Source organism: Numida meleagris, chromosome 2 (genome assembly GCF_002078875.1).
Source record: "Numida meleagris isolate 19003 breed g44 Domestic line chromosome 2, NumMel1.0, whole genome shotgun sequence".
NCBI lineage: Eukaryota > Metazoa > Chordata > Aves > Galliformes > Numididae > Numida > Numida meleagris.
In genome coordinates, this window is record NC_034410.1 from 111,813,558 (window position 1) to 111,832,472 (window position 18,915).

Consider the following 18,915-nt stretch of genomic DNA (forward strand, 5'->3'; position numbering starts at 1 on the left):
TCACATCCAACTGTGAAGGTTGAGAATAACTGAAGGCTGAGAGCAGTGGGTAAAGAGACACCTGGTCTAGAGAGAGGGTACTGGTCCAGTTGGAACTTTGGTCTGGACTGTGTGATCCTCTTCTGTATTAGAAGCAACAACATTTCCATCTGTCCTGAGTGATTCCTTCAAGTACTGTCACGGTAACAATTATAAGACATTTGTTTTAAAGAGTCCAAAGACACTAAGAAGTGCTCCTACGTTTTCTCTTTGGATGTGGCTAATGTCAGAATGGTGGACTCTGGTGATGGCTCAGGAACAGCCCTTTTTACTGTGGGACTTGGCTTTCTTCTTGTCAGTGCAACTCAGTAACATCAGGATATGCATTACAGGCTTACACTGAAATACATGAAAACAGATTAGTATTGACCCCTGTGAATATTGATCAAGTCCACCATATAAAAACTGCAATTTGCTCAGTCAGTGGCACGTTAGTGATGTTATTGGCACTACAGTATGTACCGCTTTCCTCCAAACCCCAGCTAATTTTCAATTCCTAGTATGAGAGAAGGATTTACAAGTATCATTTTCTGGGCTTACTAAATAAGTAAAGAACTGATTCTGCTCGATATGCTCAAAAGGAGTAAACAAACAGCCACCATCACTCCCTGACCTCCCTAAAAAGAGGGGAAAAGCAGAAACCCAAATGAAATTAAAATGTCTGAGCCAATGCTGTGTAAGCTAACAGGAAATCATTAGATATACAGCCTACCCCCTTCAAGCTACATGTTTCTTTTTGAAACAAATCTGTACTTGGAGGCATCAGTAATTATTTCCATTTATTTTCCGCTTCAGTGATATGTAAAGCTGCAGTTTTGATGTGGCTTGCCAAATGCCTCCATTGATTTACATAAAAGTTCACAGAAGGCAGAAATATTTGCCTGAAGGATAAAAATAAACATATTCAAGCAAACAAGATGCTGGTAAAAATGTAGTAAATTCTGAAGTTTAGTGGAAAGCTGATTGTATTTCTGTGCTTATCTAAGCATAACCACCACAGAGACTGGTGAATTAAAAGCACAGAGCATTCAGTCCTTCCCACTGATTCATCACCTGCTCCTCAACGACACTGCTGCCATCCTGGTGGTGTCTTTTGCAGAGGACAGCATGGAGGTCTGGTCCAAAGCAGGGGGTGCAGGTAGGGGCTGCTCAGCTGAAGGTCTGATTCTCCTCTCATGCTGGACTGTGTATTGCTGGTGGGAGGAACAGACAATGAGTAACTGCAAAGCCTTTTCCTATACCCTCTCAAGAAAACACTCCAAGTCTTGAGGCCAGATGAAGCAGTGACCATGATCATGAGTTGAAGACTGGAGCGTGGCACTATTGTTTCAGTGTCCTGGGGACTGTCTGCAGGAAACAGAGTGAAAAGATCCTTGGAATCTCCAGCAATGCTCTGGCAGAAAATTATGCAGCCTTGCCCACCTCTTTCAGCTTCTTCGCAGGAGATCTGCACAAACCACAGGACTCAAAGAGAGAGAATTTCATCCAAAAAAAAACTGCTGCTGCCACTGTGTGCCACCTGCCTCTCCTTAGGCAGCACATGGAAAGCATGCAGCGGGTCCTCTGTTTGGGGTGGGAGAGGGCTGTCAGTCAGGGCAGCTGCTCCGTGGCTCTGCTACAGCCTTCCTCTGAAAACATCCCCAGAGCACACCTTTCTGTACTCTTCTATCTGTCTAGTCTCAAAATACTGTATTTTTTTTTCTTTTGTAAAACATTTAAGTAGCAAAAGAGAATTTAAATATCTTGCTTTGCATTTGCATTGTAGGTTTTGAGTCCCTAAGGTGCATTCAGTGTCTTTAAATTTTTTTCCACAGCCATGAGGATTTCCTTTCCTGTTTTAATGAAAGTTGACATTTCAATCCAATATCACAGGAACAACAGCTTGAGCTTTAAGGACATCTCTGAAAACTGTAAGATCAATAACCAGTGCTGCTTCTGTAGCTGCACGAAATGGGTGGCTTGCATATACTTTTGCACCTTTGCAAGTCCTACTTATGATCTGGCTTGACAGAAGAGAGAGCTGCATTGGATTGAGCTGTGGTGGCAACAAGGTGGCTACACTGGAGGTAGAAGGAGGGGAGGCGATGGATGGGGAGGTACAACCTCTCTTACCCAAACAGTGCATAGCATCAGTTGCGCTAAGCAAGGTTTTGTGAGCAACACTAACCCTTCCCTCCTCAATAAGTCCATATACAATGCTGTTTATTTTCAGCTAAAGTAGTTTTTTTCTAAAGATCACCTCCCTCCTCCTTTGGATGCAGTCTGAAGAATTCTCTGCATTGTACAAGAGGTACAGAGACTCTTGTTACATATTTTTGCACAGTGAATATGAGGGTTTGGTTTTCTGTTTGTTTTGGGTTTTTTTTGGGGGGGACAGAGGAAGTCAAAAGTATGAAGGACTAATAGCAAAGAAATCGTATCCTTTTAATCTAAATCAGAATAACAAATCTTACCCCGGGAATGCGGTGCTCTGTTATTATTTACTCCTCCTAGCACTGGAGATTCAAGCCATCAAGGAGTTGGCAAGCTTGATTTTACGTCCACCTGCACATTCCCTGAACTCACACGAAGTGGTGACGAGTGAGAAGGAACAAGTCTGGTGCCATTGGTGCTTCCAGACTTCTGCAGGGAAAATAAAAAATCAAAACACCTCATCTTATCTCTTGCAAAATGGGCACAGTTTGATTTGGAGACCATAAAATCAGAAAACTCATACAAAATACATTTGTATTACAGAGCCCTAAATCTGGCTGTTAAAAGACCCTTTGGACCAGGAAATAGGTCTCTTCTTAGCGATGTGTGTTATCAACTACTAGAGCACCTTATCCAGGAGTGCAGTAGACCTTTCACCATCTGAGCTATATTAGTGAAGGCTTGAAGGCTTTCTAGAAGATGTGTGCCACTCCTTGTTGATTTACTGGACAGTTTTCAGCAACCACCTAGTCAAAATGTAGTATCTTTTGCTAAACAATAGTTCAGACCAGATTTTTACTTTTTTTTTTTTTTAAAGCTTCAGAAAGATTTTTATAGCTGAAAAACAAGGTCTTCTGTTTGCCTGGTTTCACTCGGTAGCTTTTCAAATTCATAATGTACTTGTACTGCTGAATGTTCCCCTGTGCCATGGTTTTTGTTCACCTTTTTATCACTGACAGCAGTGCAAGGCTGGGAGACAAATGTACTAGGAAAGTACAAGTTACAAGGAAACAGATATGTTCCTGTACTGGAACAAGCTTTTCAATAAGAAAAGGTCTAACTAAGGCCCCTTGCAGAACTTTGTTATCCAGGTTGTCTTTGTGTCTCCTCATCCAGCTATTTTATCTTAAAAAAAAAGAAAATTAATAAGGAGCATTGACCCATTGCTGTCTTTTCACAGTGTCTTGTAGGAGTTTAGTGCACTATAAATGGAGGAGAATTAAGTGTCTTTTTCAAAGGTGAAAACAGGGCTAATAAAGTGATTAATGAAATAGCTTTCTGCATTTGGACTGCAATGAGAAGTCTCAATGGGGAAAAAATGCTTCAGAGAAAATGAAGCAGCCAAAAATCTGCTGTGTGTTAGAGGAAGACCTGATAAAGACATGGAGGTAATGCTCCTGATGAGAATGCAAAGGAAAAAAAATATCTGAATTTGGGGGAAAGTAACTCTGTGTCATCAAGAATTGGCAGTGAGTTTGTTTTGTACTCTGCCTTATATTCAACCTGTGATGATTTTAAAGCCTCCTTCCACTAGACAATAGAAATTTTGCTGATGTAACAGTCTGTCAGCAGGAAATTTGGCTTCAGGGCACTCAGTCAACAGTACTGTAATTATTTACAGAGATGATCAAGTAACCTCCAACTCTGTCCTTTGGATTTTAGTCTCTTTTCACTCCCCCCCAACTTTCCTTTCAAATACAGTACTAGAGAGAGAAAGGTAGAAACAGAGATGAGCCACTTTCTCAGGCTTTATTTTGCAAATCCTATAAAAAGGTAAATTCCAGATCTAGTTGCAGAATAAGAAAGAGTAAATACATCTGTGCTTTCTGAAGTAGATTTTTTTTTCTTCTGTAGTTTGTGTCATATTGAAGCACATCACTGAACTACAGCCTGTATCTAGGTTTCCGAAATCCCAATGAGAAGCAGGAGCTGGGTCTTTCCCTCTGTGGGGGGGGGAATTAGAGAGGAGATGCTGTGACAGAGGACAGATGGGCTCAGCCAGCCATGGCAGCAAGTGTGGATGTCAGTAGATGGTACAAGAAAAGATGATGGGCCCAGAGCATCCATCACTATCAGGAGATTAGAGTTCAGGAGTCCTGACAATAGACTAGTGAGGGGTAGCAGTGGAGATCCTGCAGTAGAGGTGCAGGGACATTGCAGGGTTTGGAAGGATATCTGGGACAGGAGACTGGAATAATTAAGCAGATTTGAAGTTGTATGGTGTACTGAAGAGACTCTGAAAGGACCTCTTGGGGCAAAGACTATGCAGTCTGGCACACACTGGGAAGTTCTGGGAAACCCTTATCTGGGATGGGTATCTGGAGTTAGGAATAACAGCAAAAAGGATTTCTGGAGTGAGAAGAGCTGAGGGCTGTGGTACAGCTGAACAAGTTACAAGGAGAATTCGAAGCATTTAGACCAAAAAGGGCAGAGAAAGCTAAAGAGGTTGTGTGGGGATGGCTATGGGGCTTACTTTGAGTCCTATGACAGGGATCCCAGTTTGGTACGGGAAGTAGACAAAGAGGTCTATCACATCCACCCCAGTATCCTTCGGCAAAGGAACCTGCCTTTTTCTGTACCACCACAGGCACCTGTGCCTGGCAGGTGGCGTACAAGAAGCTTGCAAGTGCCACTGAGCACTTGCTTTAATTATTTATACTAATTATTATATACTCTTATTATATAATCTTACAGGACCTATATGATAGGCCTAAAAGATAGGCCTTGTTGATAAACTAAAATGTGGAAACTAATGTTCTGTAAAACAAGGCACGTGTAGCCCACCTTTTCCACTCTCTCAGGTATCACATGAAACCAAAAGGATCTTTTCACTACATCCACAAGAAAACATGGAAGCAGAAGCCGTAAAAGCTGATTAAATTACTCAGTTACCAGAAGGATTCCTACATACTGTATGACTGGGATCCCTGTATGTCCTCCAGGAGGCAAGGACGAGCCTCCCCAGTTCACACTTGCCAGGAGCCTAAGGCTCTGTGGCATCTGCTATCATGTGAAAGTGGCACATCCTCATAAATATACCTATGAGTTTTTGTTACAATAATATTTACATAGAAAATACAGAAAAAAATATGCAATGAGAACTTTCCTGTGCAGACAGGATTTTACCTGGGGCCCAGCAGAGTCAGAGTGACAGTTTGTCATTCCACACGCATTATTGTTGTGTTTAGTAAAGCTCTTTCTTTAATGAGAACTGCAGAATTTTACCTTCTGAGAACAAAGCACCATGGACATTTTACAAGACTTTAAAATAGACTTCCCCAAACCACTTTCAGATGTATTTCTGGCATACTTACCACTATTTTCACTGAATCATGTCTTTATAATTTTACATATGTTGAAACTAGAGATAATACACATCCAACTTTCTTCAGGCCACGTACCATTCACTCAGTCATTTTGCAGATGTTTTGGTTTCAAAAGTTGCATGTGCTTCGTAACACTTAAAATATGAAGTAGTTTTTTTTCCCCCCTTCCTTCAATCTGGGTAAGATTCTCAGTAGGGAGGGGTAAGATAATCAATTTCATGACCTATGTTTTGGAATAGATGCACAAGATATTAATGAGTAAGAAATAGAAACTTCCTATTTTTGGTTCAGGAACTCAAAGGCAATTTTCTTCTGTGCCATTTTCTCTTATCATTTGCTGGTTTGAAGATTTTGGATCCATTTGAATTTTGCCAACAGCAATGTCTGAAGAGTAAGTGCATCACTTAATATGAACTCTCAGAACTGACAACAAGGGCAAATCTTTTCCTGAATTTAGGACCAGGTATTTCATCCTAATGAATCATTTCAAACTCTTCTCAGAGTTTGTAATCAGGAAACTGGACACAAAAGCAGGAATCTAGAAGACTTCTGTTCCGACATTTGTGAACTGTAGATAGCTACAATTTCAATGGGCAGTGCATACAGTACAGTAAATAGGAGTATTTTCATCACTGAAGTTTCATTCATTTACTTTTCACTGACAGTAAGGAATATATTTTTCTGTTGGATAATTCTTGTCTTTCTAGAAAGGAATTACAGTTACTTGCAAATGAGCAAATACTTCTGAAAAAATGTTTTGGAGTCAACTCTCCAATAATATCTGCCTAGATAATGTCTTGCTTCTGTGGAGCACCAGAACTTTCGGGCAGCTCTCTGCACCTAGGACTAGAGGTGAGGTTGAGGGAGGATTGGCAGCACTTTGCTGGGAGCAGAGGCGTTGTCAGTATTGTAGTGGGCAATAGAAGCACTCTCTCATGCAAGCGTCATTGGGGCTTCTTGAGAAACCTGTATTCACTGTTTCTCTGAGCAACACAACAACCAATTACCCCCTTTGTCATTGCACTTGCTAGGATATTCACCTCTCCTCAGAGATCTGGAGGACATGATTAAAAGTGTAGCTCCTGAGAATGCAGATGTTCTGCTTTCAACATCTACTTGCTGGTATTTCTACCAAATGCTCTGTGATTTCCTGGTCACATCTCAAGAGAGCTGATTTCTGCTCATGTTGCCAGATTTGTGTTCAATGCTCCACTTCAGCTGGACAAAATCCCTCATTTCTGCCTGAGGCTCATTAACCTGGGTTAATAAACTCTCATTATCCAAGGGTTCCTCAATCAACTGCTGAATTGATGATGAGCCTTCCAATACATGCATACATCAGAGAGAGAGGTTTAACATCATGTAATTAAAATCCCCATTATTTCTAGCATGAAGGTGACTGAACAGACAGAAAGCAAACTGTGCCTACTAATTCAGAAAGTAACAACGCAGAGTGAAGGAACTCAGCACTTCTTTAATCCAGAGGTCTTTCCATGCATGCACAGGACAGAGCTAAAGCAACTTCTGATGTTTAGAGGAATGAACATGTCACTTGAAATCAGGGAGTAATTCAGAGGAGTTATACTATGTAAGTAGTCCTTATGAGCAAAAGGACACAAGACATCTTAGATAACCTAAAAGCCAGTAGAGAGTTGGGACAGCTATGAAAGAATCCAGGTAGAAATATTACTTTGGATATAGTATAACATATCTACACTAAATCATGTAGATTTACTAAGTTAGGCCATGTATAGTCAAGGGATAAACTCTGTGATGAGGTGTAGGCATAACTTCTGTACCTCTAGACTTGTCTTGTTGACTCATTTCCATCCCTTTTACAAGTCAGATTACTTTCTAAAATATAAATAATAATAATACTCTCCTTTTCCTAGTGAAGTTTAAGGAAAAAATTCTTATTTAATTGTCTTCGAGAATGCTGAGTTAAATTAATTTGACTGTGTGTATTTTCTATCTACTTAGCTCAGTTTGATTTCTCTTAGAGTTTTTATATTTTTTTGTCTTAGTTAAAATACAGACTGGAAAATTATTATGTATATATGAAGACTTCCAGGCAAAATAGTCTCTAAAAGCAAAACAGCCATGACATGAAGGAAAATGAAGATGTTTAAGTACATGTTTACTACACTAGAAATTGAACTCAGCAGGAGATTTTTCAATTTTCAAGTGATAATAACCACCTCAATTAATTCAAAGTCTTATGATAATCTTATTACAAAACTAAAATGTTATCCCATCTCTGCATATGTCTTAACAAGTGATTTTGGTAGCAATAGAGAATGACGGATACTTAAAAATAAGTTTGTTTATTCCCAGCCAAGGTTACTTGCCAATGGAACTATGAGATTGCTCAAGAAACTCTAAAATATCAACTTCAAAATTTAGACGCATTTAAGAATGTCAGTTCATTTCAATGTTAGTTTGTTCACGTAACACAGAAAAGCTTTGCTGCTTCTACATTCAGGACTACTGTTAAACCAACCATCCACCCAGAACAATGCCATACTCCTGAGAAAGAAGGGGAACAGGGATAAAAATATTCTGACAATTTCTTCGCTGATGTTCTAATTCCCTGCATCCTGACATCTTCCTCCCCCCATTGTGTGACTGAATATATCTGTCACATGAGCAAGATGAAGCCAACTTTATTATAAATTTCTGAATGAGAAGGAAATGTGCTATCATATAATGTCTGTACTCTGACAGAGAAGGATGGGTACATGGGACTCTTCCTGCCTCTATAGACAAATAGTTGCCAAAAGAAGCCATACAGGTGATAGTTTTGAAGCTGCTCTAAATTCTATGAAATTCCAGAACTTTCACAAACTTCCTAGAAGGATATAAGTGACTGCAGAATCTAGTTTAGAAACAAATACAAGCTTCAACATCTTTTTGCCTAAAGACATCCAAAATTAAAATTACTTACATCTTTTGCAAAAGTTTCTGAGATGAGGAAGCTTCTTCCATGACAGAAGAGAAAAGGTAGTCAGACACAAGTACTAATTATATCTTTCTGCCCTTCAGATGTATTTACAAATGGGCTAGAAGGACTTTAGCCTTACGATAGGAAATAATTTGGAAAGATTGTTTGTTTCAACCCTCAGCCAAGTTATTTGGGTCAGCCACTAACAGATCCTGGCTCTGCTCTCTCAGTCACATCCAGCCTGCATTTTCACCTGCTTTCAGTTTGGCTTTCAAACTAGAAAAGTTTTCTATTCTCTCTCTATTCACATTCACTCTTATCTAATCTTTTGTTTTATAACACAGAAAGCAAAAGGAAGAATGCAATTGCTTTCCCATTTCAGAGGTGCTTGGTGAGGTGTGTCTGCTTAGCGCTAGTAATTCACAACCCACAGCTCCTCTGTGTTAAGTGGAAGAAACAGTACTTATGCTTTGACATGCATTCAAGTCAAATGCCTGAACTGTCTTAAGAGTTTCTGGTTTCTGGAGAGACTGTGAATATATATCAGCTATATAGGTATGAATAATAACTGCATTTTTTTGTATCATTACTAAATCAGTAATTGAGAGAGCTTATCACAGAATATCAAACAAAATACTCCAGTCAGCTCCAATCTAAGTCCTTCTATGCTATTCTTGTAAAGGTGATCTGGAAATTGAATGATAATTTTATGCAGCACGTAGCACCATTTTCATGTAAAATATATGCTCGTGAGTTTAATTATTAACATATTATTCTATAGTGAATCTAATTAAAAATCTTACTAAAGATAAGATGCCCACAACATTTTAATATGGGAGACATCTACCTATTGCAGCAAAAATCACACAATTTGCAGTGTGATGTGCACACACCCTCCCAGTACGCTTGTTTTTTTTCCCCCCATCACTTTAATGAGGAACACAGTTCAACAAAAAGACATGTATATCAGACCACTTCGTACAGATTATTTTGATAAGATTTAGCCATTAAGAAATATTTAAGACTCTAAATAATGTTGATTATCTTGGATTCTGATGTTTGTGAAACACTGATTTATGAAACATCTGATGACATTTCACCTGCACCGCACAATAGGTAGTGTTCCTGGGTATCCATGAAAATGTTAATGAGAGAGGATAACTTGTTTGTTCAGTGTGGCCATGAATGCCTCATTACCCACCTAATGACTTGAGGTGAACAAATTGATTTTCTAAGTTGTTGTCATCCCAGTATTGAACTTGGAATAGCAATTGTGGGTCAAGCTAAAACAGAAACTTCCAGTTAGTTTTTGATTTACAAAAAAGCTTAATTTCATTTTGGAATGTTTCTCTTTTTATGTAATGTTGAAGCTACATACCAAAACAAAATCATAGTTCAAAATAAGAATTGGAAATACTTATTTGCACATTTGCTTGTTTGAATTTTTAGTTGTTTTTGGCATTGTTTGTTTCTCATTCTTTTTGCAAAGCTTTTCATCAAATCAATACAAGTAGTCCCTCTCAATCTTTTGTTTACTTTGTGAATAAACAGCTTTCCTAATAATTGTTGGCCACAGGGGCTTTGTCTTTACACTTGAGGCAGACAGATGCTCTGTCTCATCCACTTGCTAGTTCTACCTTGAAAAATGAGTGGCTGCTCTGATGACAAGAACTCGAGCTAAGAAGCCCTGTTGAGTTGCAAGTATATATACTACTTTGCACATTGACATGATGAAAAAAAAATCCATCTTTCCTGAACAACTTCTGATTCACAGAGCAAAGGCTGAAAATTGCCAGAAATGGTACTGTAGTAGGAATACTTTTTTTTCCTCCTTCTTGTCATTCAGCTATTACTACTTGAAACAAATTGGATACTTAATGAAATCACTGGGCATGGTTAAAAACTGGATAGCACTGAATGGAAAAATGAATGTACTTCACTGAAGGATGATTAATGGGTGAAAAAGAAGAGTTTTGATTTGGTCATCTTGTCAGCAAGATCATTTCTTACTTACCTACCTAGGATTAAATCAATAATTGAATCACAGAATGGCTTGGGCTGGAAGGGACCACTGAATCACACAGTCACAGGAATTGTAGGGATTGGAAGGGACCTCGAGAGATCATTGAGTCCAACCCCAAAACGTTCTTAAAGATCACCTAGTTCCATTTCCCTGCCATGGGCCTGATGGCAATTAAATATTCATATAAGAATAGTCAAGTGTGTATTAAGGTGCTTCCTGTGGTTTCCCAGTCCAGAGTCTGTTTGCTTCACAGAACAGACCATGCTCCCAGGAGGGGGAGAAGAGTATTTGGATGCTCCCTATGGGTCAGTTGACAGAAAGGCAAATGGCAGGACAGGTTTGGTCGATGGTGAGGATATTCACACTCTGATTATTGGAGAAGGCTGTGCCTAGATCCAAATGCCACATGAAAGCAGAAGAGACTCTTTGCTGCTATTACCCATGCACTGCAACCATCCAGAATCCTGGAGAGCAGCATTAAATTGCTTTCACTAAGAGGCTAAATTAGACTTCATAAATTAATATGTTTTTGTTATTGCATGTTTATTTTTGTTTTCCTAAAACCAAAGGGCTTTATGACAATGCACAGTTTTACAAGAGGAGATATTTTTTAAAATGTCTACTGGTTTCTATATTCACCCCTTTCAGTACAAGGGAAGAGACAGGTTGAGAAGCTGTAAACAGCGTAACAGCATTTATTACAGTCTGACACTCCAGAGCTATTAGAAAATATACTTTGCTATCCTCCCAGCAGAAAGACAACTACAGAAATAAAGACCACCAGAATAAGGAGTGTGCTATGCATTTTATGAGACACGGTAGTCCAGATGACCTCTTCAGAGTCAGCATTACACCCTTAACAGCTAGACAAAGACATATGACAAAATTTAAGGGATTCTTTAATATGTCATGTTTGGGTGAACTGAATCTTTTTTTTTTTTTAATCACTTTTACTCAACTCTAAGCCCAACTAAATACTAGATAAAAGTAGGAGATCCAGAAGTACTGCTAGAGAATGTCATAGAACAGCAAGTGCTGAGCTCTCAAAAGACAAGCACTTCTGAGTGAAGTGCTGTTGTTTTCACATTCCTTGCAAATCTTTCTTTCAATCAGTCATCACTTTTTATGCAACCCTCTTTAACCTCAAAAAGCCCCTGTACTGCAGGATTGAAGTTATAAAAACACCACCAAAACAAAACAAGCAAGTGTTTTGAGAAGTCCTGAGTAAAGGATCAACACTAAAGTGGTCAAGTTCTCAAGCAGTCCAAGGAGATCTGCTCCCATGTGGGTCTTGAGATCACACTGCAAAATGTGCTCAGCTGCTCTCAGCTCCAAGAATGTTTTGCACAATCATCTGTTACATAAAGCAATGTAACCAACATGATCTTAAAATATCCTGCTTTTTTAATAAGTTCTTAAAACTTATTCCTTTCCACTGTTGTCAAAATATTGCTTGGACTGCAGAGGTCTCACTGGATTCACAAGTGTCTGAGAAGTGCATGTAGAATTTACATGTCTAGCACTGAAGTGCTCCTGGAGCACACATGGTGTTATAAATAGAACAACACCTGGAACATGGAAGTACATTGTCCTGCAACGTAGAATCATAGAATTGCTCAGGATAGAAAAGATCTTCAAGATCATCAAGTCCAACCACAAACACCTAGCATTCTGATTCATGCCCTAAGGATAAGAAAAAGCTTTACTACACTCATAGAAATTTCTGTAATTTTTTTTAAACAGTACAACATTATCCTACATGACTCAGAATCCCAAAAATGTCCTTCAGTGAAACAAGTAACTAGGTATTGACTGCAGTAATGCTGAAATCTGCTGAAGAAGCAAAACTGAAAAAAAAAAAAAAACAAAAACAAAAACAGAAGTCATCGTGATATCCTCCTCCCCTGTTCTTAACAAACATAACAAACACTGACTCCCAGGGACAGTGTTACAGCTGGTGGGCTCCCTCCTGTTTTATTAAGGAATTTTTAAGTAGTAGGAAAAAAAAAAGCTAAATCTTGCAATCTATTCCCTAGCAGGAAAGTTGGACTGCCAAAGGATCAATAGTCTTTGTAATTCCAGACATTTTAGTCCATTCTTTTTTCATCAATAAATTGCTAGTGTGAAGAATCATGAATGAATTATCACTAGAGAACAGATGTCTTTGGAGACAGAAAAATCTTTAAGGAAAAGAGCAGATATAGGAAGCCATTAACTGAAGACAGAGAGTGCTCTGGGAACATAGCAATTTTTTTTTTCTTGTTTTTAATACTCCTTCCTGACCGCCTGTATTTGACTATTGTCAGAGACAGAATATTGGGCAAGTTGGATTTGGCTCAAGACGAATCTTCTTGTGCATTTATGAAAGTATTTAAGAAGTCCCCCAAAACGTGGCCTCATGCGAGGCTGCCAAGTACAGTGGGAAGAGGCTGAAATTGCAAAGACATTGAGGGAGAATTTCTGATTTAAGATATTATTCAATGAAAAGTAAAGCAAAGGATGAGCAGATTATCATGCAAATATCCAAAGTGTCAAGCTACTGTGAGGTTTATCTGTCAGGCATGTTCTATTCCCTTTCATGTTTTCTGATGAATATTCTCCCTTCAGCAGAGTCATATCAAGGCAAACTGCCAACATTTTATTTTGGACTTCTACTGATAAGTGAAGTCCTCCAGGATAACACACAATCAGCATTTGTTATTATTTTCATTAACATGTCAGATCATTTCATCTTCCCAAACCCATGAAGCATCCTAAAGTTTGATACCATGAAGTATGAAAAGAAACAGCAGATTCTTTATGGGTGCATGCAAAGCTTTGAAGCTCTTAGAGACAATCATTGCAGCCTTTTTCAAATACAGAGTAATATCTCCCTTCACTCCAGCACCCTGGCTCACTATTGCAAACCAGTTTACTTGGTTACCAGTTTACTTGCTCAATGCTTATGTCAGCATGTCTGAAGTCAAGGCATGCAGTCGTGCACAGCACAGCAAAAATGCATGGCTGACATCTTCCCTCTTGCTAGACAGCCCATTCCACTGAAAAATACTCTTTCAGTCTCTATGATTCTGTGGCTTCACAAGAGATGACAAACAAAAGCTGCAAGGAAGTTAGCAGAAGCAATGAGACTATAACCTCTCTTGCCATTTCAGAAGCGCACCTCTGTTTTCACATGTTGAGTTTCACTTCACAGTATTTTTTCCCTGTGTCTCAGCAGAGACAAGGCTTTGCATTTTGTCTATAAGCCTTTAGAATCACACAGAATTATTGCACACAGGAAGGTGCTGTTTTCCTCAGCTTCCAGCTGGCACTGCTGCCTTCATGTTTTGCTAGGATGAGCAGATAATTCTGTGGTATGCACTGTTTATTTGGAAGAATATTTTACAAAGCAGCAGGGAGAAATTAAGCTTTTAACCTGCAGCTCTAAAAACACATAGGAAGTCAATCAAAATTAAAGACAAAGCTAACACTGAAAGCTATTGCCCAGGATTTTGCTACAACAAACTTAGATGAGCCAAGACAGGAGTAGGGATGATGGGAAGGGTGAAGGAATGGCAGTAATGGGGGTGGGGGGAAGCACCAGAGGGATGGTCAGAGGAAAGCTGTAGAACAGCTTAACATGCATGTGTGCATATCCCTGAGAGCAAGGCAAGTCCTGCCACAGAGAGTGGGGCTGACCTCATGAAGCTACTTGACATAGGCACATAATCTGTGATATGACTTGGGGGGAGACCAGAACTGCCATGGGGAGCTGAGTTCTGCACCCCTGCCATAAACACCAGGGTGGTGTTTACCCCTGGCTGTCACTGCTACTGAACATGGGTGAGACTCTTACAGAGAAAGAGAAGCAACTGTGTGACCGCTTTATATTCTCCTGTAGAGAGCCCAATTCCAGAACATTTTAATTGCAGTTGTGCTTTGTTACTGCAATTGCTGGTACAACCAGCTTTACTTTTGTGTGGGTTGCTCGATGATTTCTCTAGCATAACCTTTTTTTTTTTTAATTGGTTATTCCGTCTCTTCTAAAAAGACCATAAAACTTTTTTTTGAGGAATTGAGAAACATGATTAAAAATAGCTCCCTGCTTACTGAAGTAAGAGAAACTCTATGGAGCTGTGATGTGTCTACATAAACCACCTATTCTCAAAGTGAACTCTTTCCATGACCAGACAGTTTGCTACTATGACCTCCTGGATATAATATCTGAAACCAGATAAATGTTCAAGTTGTGAGAGTGCAAAGAGGGAGGAAATTTCTTTCTTCCTTCTTCTTTCTCCTCTCCCTCACAACTGTTTCTTACTAAACTGGTCTCCATAAGCAGTGTGAGAGACCTTGTTATATTCCCTTCAAGGGAAAAAGGGGCCATTCCTGCCACTTTTAACAGAGATGGAATGAAACTGACAATTCACGTTTCTGTTGTGAGCACAACAGTGGTAAAACTGTAAAAAAGTGATAAACTGATTACCTTTAGATCAATGGAAGAGGGGAAGACATCATTAATTATTTATTACCAAGTGGCTATTTTAACATCCTCCTACAAGCTTTCTATTTTCCTACCACTTCCTTACCTAGGCACATCTGCACTGACTTTATTGCGGCTCAGGATCTCAAAGACCAATTAGTCACCAGTGCTCCATTAAACCTCTATGTTGTCACGTGGACTTTTGGAACTAAGCTGAAATACCCATACTACGAGTTCTGCCATAGCCGTGTCTTTCAGTTCCTCCTAGCACATCCTGCATCAGCCAACATGGCTACCCTCTGCATCTTTATCCACCTAACAGACAGCACTTCGGTTCTTCCATCTGGGAACTGGAGAAAACCTTCTCCACCTACTGCTCTGCTTGTGTCCAGCTAGTGTAGCAGTCTCAGTTGCACCTGGGATGAGTCCACTGCACATTGACATGACTACTGCCCACCATTATCACTCCTAATATCATGTCACAACCCATATTGAGCTTGCTGTTTTGCTCTGTCTCAAGACACCTGCAAGTCCAAAGTGACTATGACAGCTGGCTGACAAGCACAGGCGTCTTGTCTGCAAAGGTCGTATGACCTCCCATGCATCACTGGTGCCACTGCAATTTCATAGTGTAAATACAGCCCTGTTTGTGACTTACACTTCCTGTGCATGTTTTCTCAGAAGGGCTTGCAAGATGCTGATCTGAGCAGCTTGGTTAAGAGCAAATTTCCTTACAGGTTCTCTATCTGAAGGGCCTGCTGGGAGAAGAATTTCTGAAACAGTCTCTGGAATCTTGTTAGATATTTCTGTAAGCTTTACATCTTTGTTTAGCTTACACCAGAATTTGTTGTACTTTCTGAGTTAACTGAAGGCTCCAGACAGGATTTTTCTGTACTTGCCCTTCTGGATCTAACATAATTTATGTATAATTTTTCATTGTTTATACTGTCAAACATATGTTGTATTTCCATGTCAAAAACCTCTGACTTCAAGTGCAACCCAATGGCTTTCTGAGTAAATGATTTCCTAAAGAGATAATGATCATGTACAAATGGATGCTCCAGTTTCATAAGGTCACCTCCTAGAGTGTTAATGCCCTTTCAGTTTCCCATTAGAGATGGAGCAAAAGATGCAGCTAATTCATATGCAAATGAAATGTTTCAACATCTTTACTTGCTTTTTACATGACTTGAAAGAGCACTACCTTCAGATGCTCTACTTAAATTCTTCTTCCTAGAGCATTAAGCTTGTCTTACCATAGCCCGAACTGCGACAAGAGAATCTTCATGATGTGGCCTGATGCTCATCTAACTTCCATCTCTATTCCGCACTCTGTTGAGTGTTCCTGCATTCCCTCAGAACATCTTCCGTTTCCTCTTCAGTTGCTGTCAATACTTGCCCATCCAATAATGGATGTAACCTCTGAGATTCAACATTTAGCATGTTTTTAGCCTCATAATAAGTTTTTCTGACCTTTCTGGTATTGTTATAAGTTATTGTTTTCCCAAATTTTTCTACAGTTTTCATTCTTAATTCACTTTTTGACATAATTCTATAATGAAATAAAGCTTAATTCTGTAAGAACAGAGCTTCACTGACTCCTATCATCAGTGACTTGTCTTTACTAGTACTGCTTACACCAGTGTACCTGAACTTCACGTAAAAATCAGTTCACATCCTCCCATGGGTCTTTAGGTGGACAGATTGTTCTGTTTATAATTGCTCCCATGAAAATATATTCCTCCTTCCTCTGTGTACCTCTGCTGATGCTTGTAAGAATCTATGTACTGATGTAATCTTTTCCAAGTGACAGATATTTCACAAGTTGTTTGTCCACTCTGAATTTCCCCAAGGGCCTAGGCTCTGTACAGCCCCATGCTGACTGTTTTATGCTTTTCTTCCCTAATCTCAATTATAAAAATATTATAGGTTTCTTTTAATATCCACAGTGTAAAAAGCAACAGCCAACTTGTTCAAGCTTCAGGCAAGTTCTTCTTCGCTTTATAAATGCTAACTGCTTTTCTGTAAGTAGATTCTAGGTATTTCTGTAGATACTTTGAATGATTTCTCACAGGATCTGACTGTGATCTTATTAGGAACTGAATTTGGCTTCCAAAGTTCCAAAACCATTTTTTAGCTTCCCAACAATCAGAAACACTGCTTTATTTTTACATTTTCTGTAATGTCCATTTAAAAAACATACACCAGACATGTTTCACTTTACCTTGAGAGTTGCACTCAAATTGCTGTAATAATCTTTTATAATTAGCCTTCTCTGCTTAACTTAATAGGAAAAATATTTTTAACAACTAAAGTGCTTCAGAATTTGTCTGACAGAAATTAAGTCACGTTTTCAGAGGCACTTTGGCTTCTGGATTGATATTGAAGTACAAGGCAAAGTGATTCTGATTATCTTTTGTAGTTTGAAAGAATTCCAGTGTTAGTAAGTCTTTTAATGTTTCCAGTTTCCTATTTAGAATCATAAAATGGTTTGAGTTGGAAGAGACCCTTAAAGGCCATCTAGTCTAACTCTCCTGCAATGAACAGGGACACCTACAGCTACACCAGGTTGCCCAGAGCCACACACAGTCTGACCATGAATGTCTTCAAGGATGGGCCATCCACCACCTCCCTGAACAACCTGTTTCAGAGCCTCACCATCCTTGAAGCAAAAAGCTTCTTCATTACATCCAGTTGGAATCTCACCTCTTTTAGTTTGAAACCATCTCCCCTGGTCCAGACTCTACTAAAGAGTCTGTCCCCTTCTTTTCTGTAGCTCCTTTTCAGATACTGAAATGCTGCAATCTGGCCTCCCCAGAGCCTTCTTTTCTCCAGGCTGCACAGCCCAAGCTTTCTCTGCCTGTCCTCATAGGAGAGGCAGATCATTTTTGTGGCCCTCCTCTGGATGTACTCCAACAGGTCCATGTCTCCCCTGTACTGAGGGTTCCACATCTGGATGCAGTACTCCAGATGAGGCCTCACCAGAGGCAGAATAGAGGTGCAGGATCATCTCCCTCAGCCTGCTGACCATACTTGTTTGAATGCAGCTCAGGGCCTAGTTGGCTTTCTGGGCTACAAGCACATACTGCTGACTCACATCCAGTGTGCCATCCACCAGTACCCCCAGGTCCATTTTGGCAAGGCTGTGCTCTGTCCTTACATCTCCCAGCTTGTACTGATAGTGGGGGTTGCCACAACACAGGTGCAAGACCTTTCACTTGAGTTTCTCAATCCTGATGAAGTTCACCTGGGCCCACTGCTTAAGCCTTTCTAGGTCTGTCTGGATGATAGCCCATCCCTCAGGCATGCCAATTGCAGCACAGAGCTTGGTATTATCTGCAAACTTGCTGAGGGTGCACTCAATCCCATTGCCAGTGTAATCATTGAAGATACTAAAGAGCATTTGTAAGGACAGAAGGCAGTAGATATAGTTGCCCTTAACCAGTTTTGAGTCACTCAACAAAGGTAGTGATCACAATTTAGTAACAAAAAAAGGAACAACTTACCCTCTTTCTGAGGATCAGGTCTCACTAAAAACTCCCCAAGGAGGCAGTCTCCAAGTAGAGATGCTTCCCTATTGCCTGCCAGCCCTTAAATGAGGTTGGGGAGGGCTAGACCCTGGGTCCACCTTCTGGTTGCACAGGTGAATTGCTTGCACCTGTGCTCCCAGGGCTGGCCACGCCCCTTCACCACGTGCTCAATCATTGGTTCACGCTGTGACCTAACCATTCCCATACAGCATCTGTCCCAGTACAGACTCTTGAGGGACCACACTGAAGTCCAGACGGATGACATTGGTGGCTCTTCCCTTGCCCACTAACACAGTTTTGCTGTCATAAAAAGTGACAAGGTTGATCAGGCAGGACCTGTGTTCAGTGACAGATTTCATACTGAGTAGGCTTTCATAAACTGAGCTCCTTCACAACTCAAC

The 18,915-nt window shown here is 39.9% G+C and overlaps 1 protein-coding gene and 1 long non-coding RNA gene across 3 annotated transcripts in view; one reads left to right on the forward strand and one right to left on the reverse strand.

The window, feature by feature from the left end:
- Positions 1–18,915, forward strand: part of CLVS1 (clavesin 1) — an 87,462-nt gene that overhangs the window by 41,455 nt on the left and 27,092 nt on the right. The window lies entirely within an intron of this gene.
- Positions 43–18,544, reverse strand: LOC110394982. Of its 2 annotated transcripts, XR_002436081.1 has the most exons (4): positions 18,491–18,544; positions 2,493–2,661; positions 1,093–1,232; positions 43–378 (listed from the first exon to the last, which is right to left on the reverse strand). It is a non-coding gene; the product is annotated as an uncharacterized LOC110394982 (long non-coding RNA). The 2 variants fall into 2 exon arrangements; XR_002436080.1 differs by lacking the exon at positions 43–378 and having other exon boundaries at positions 807–1,232.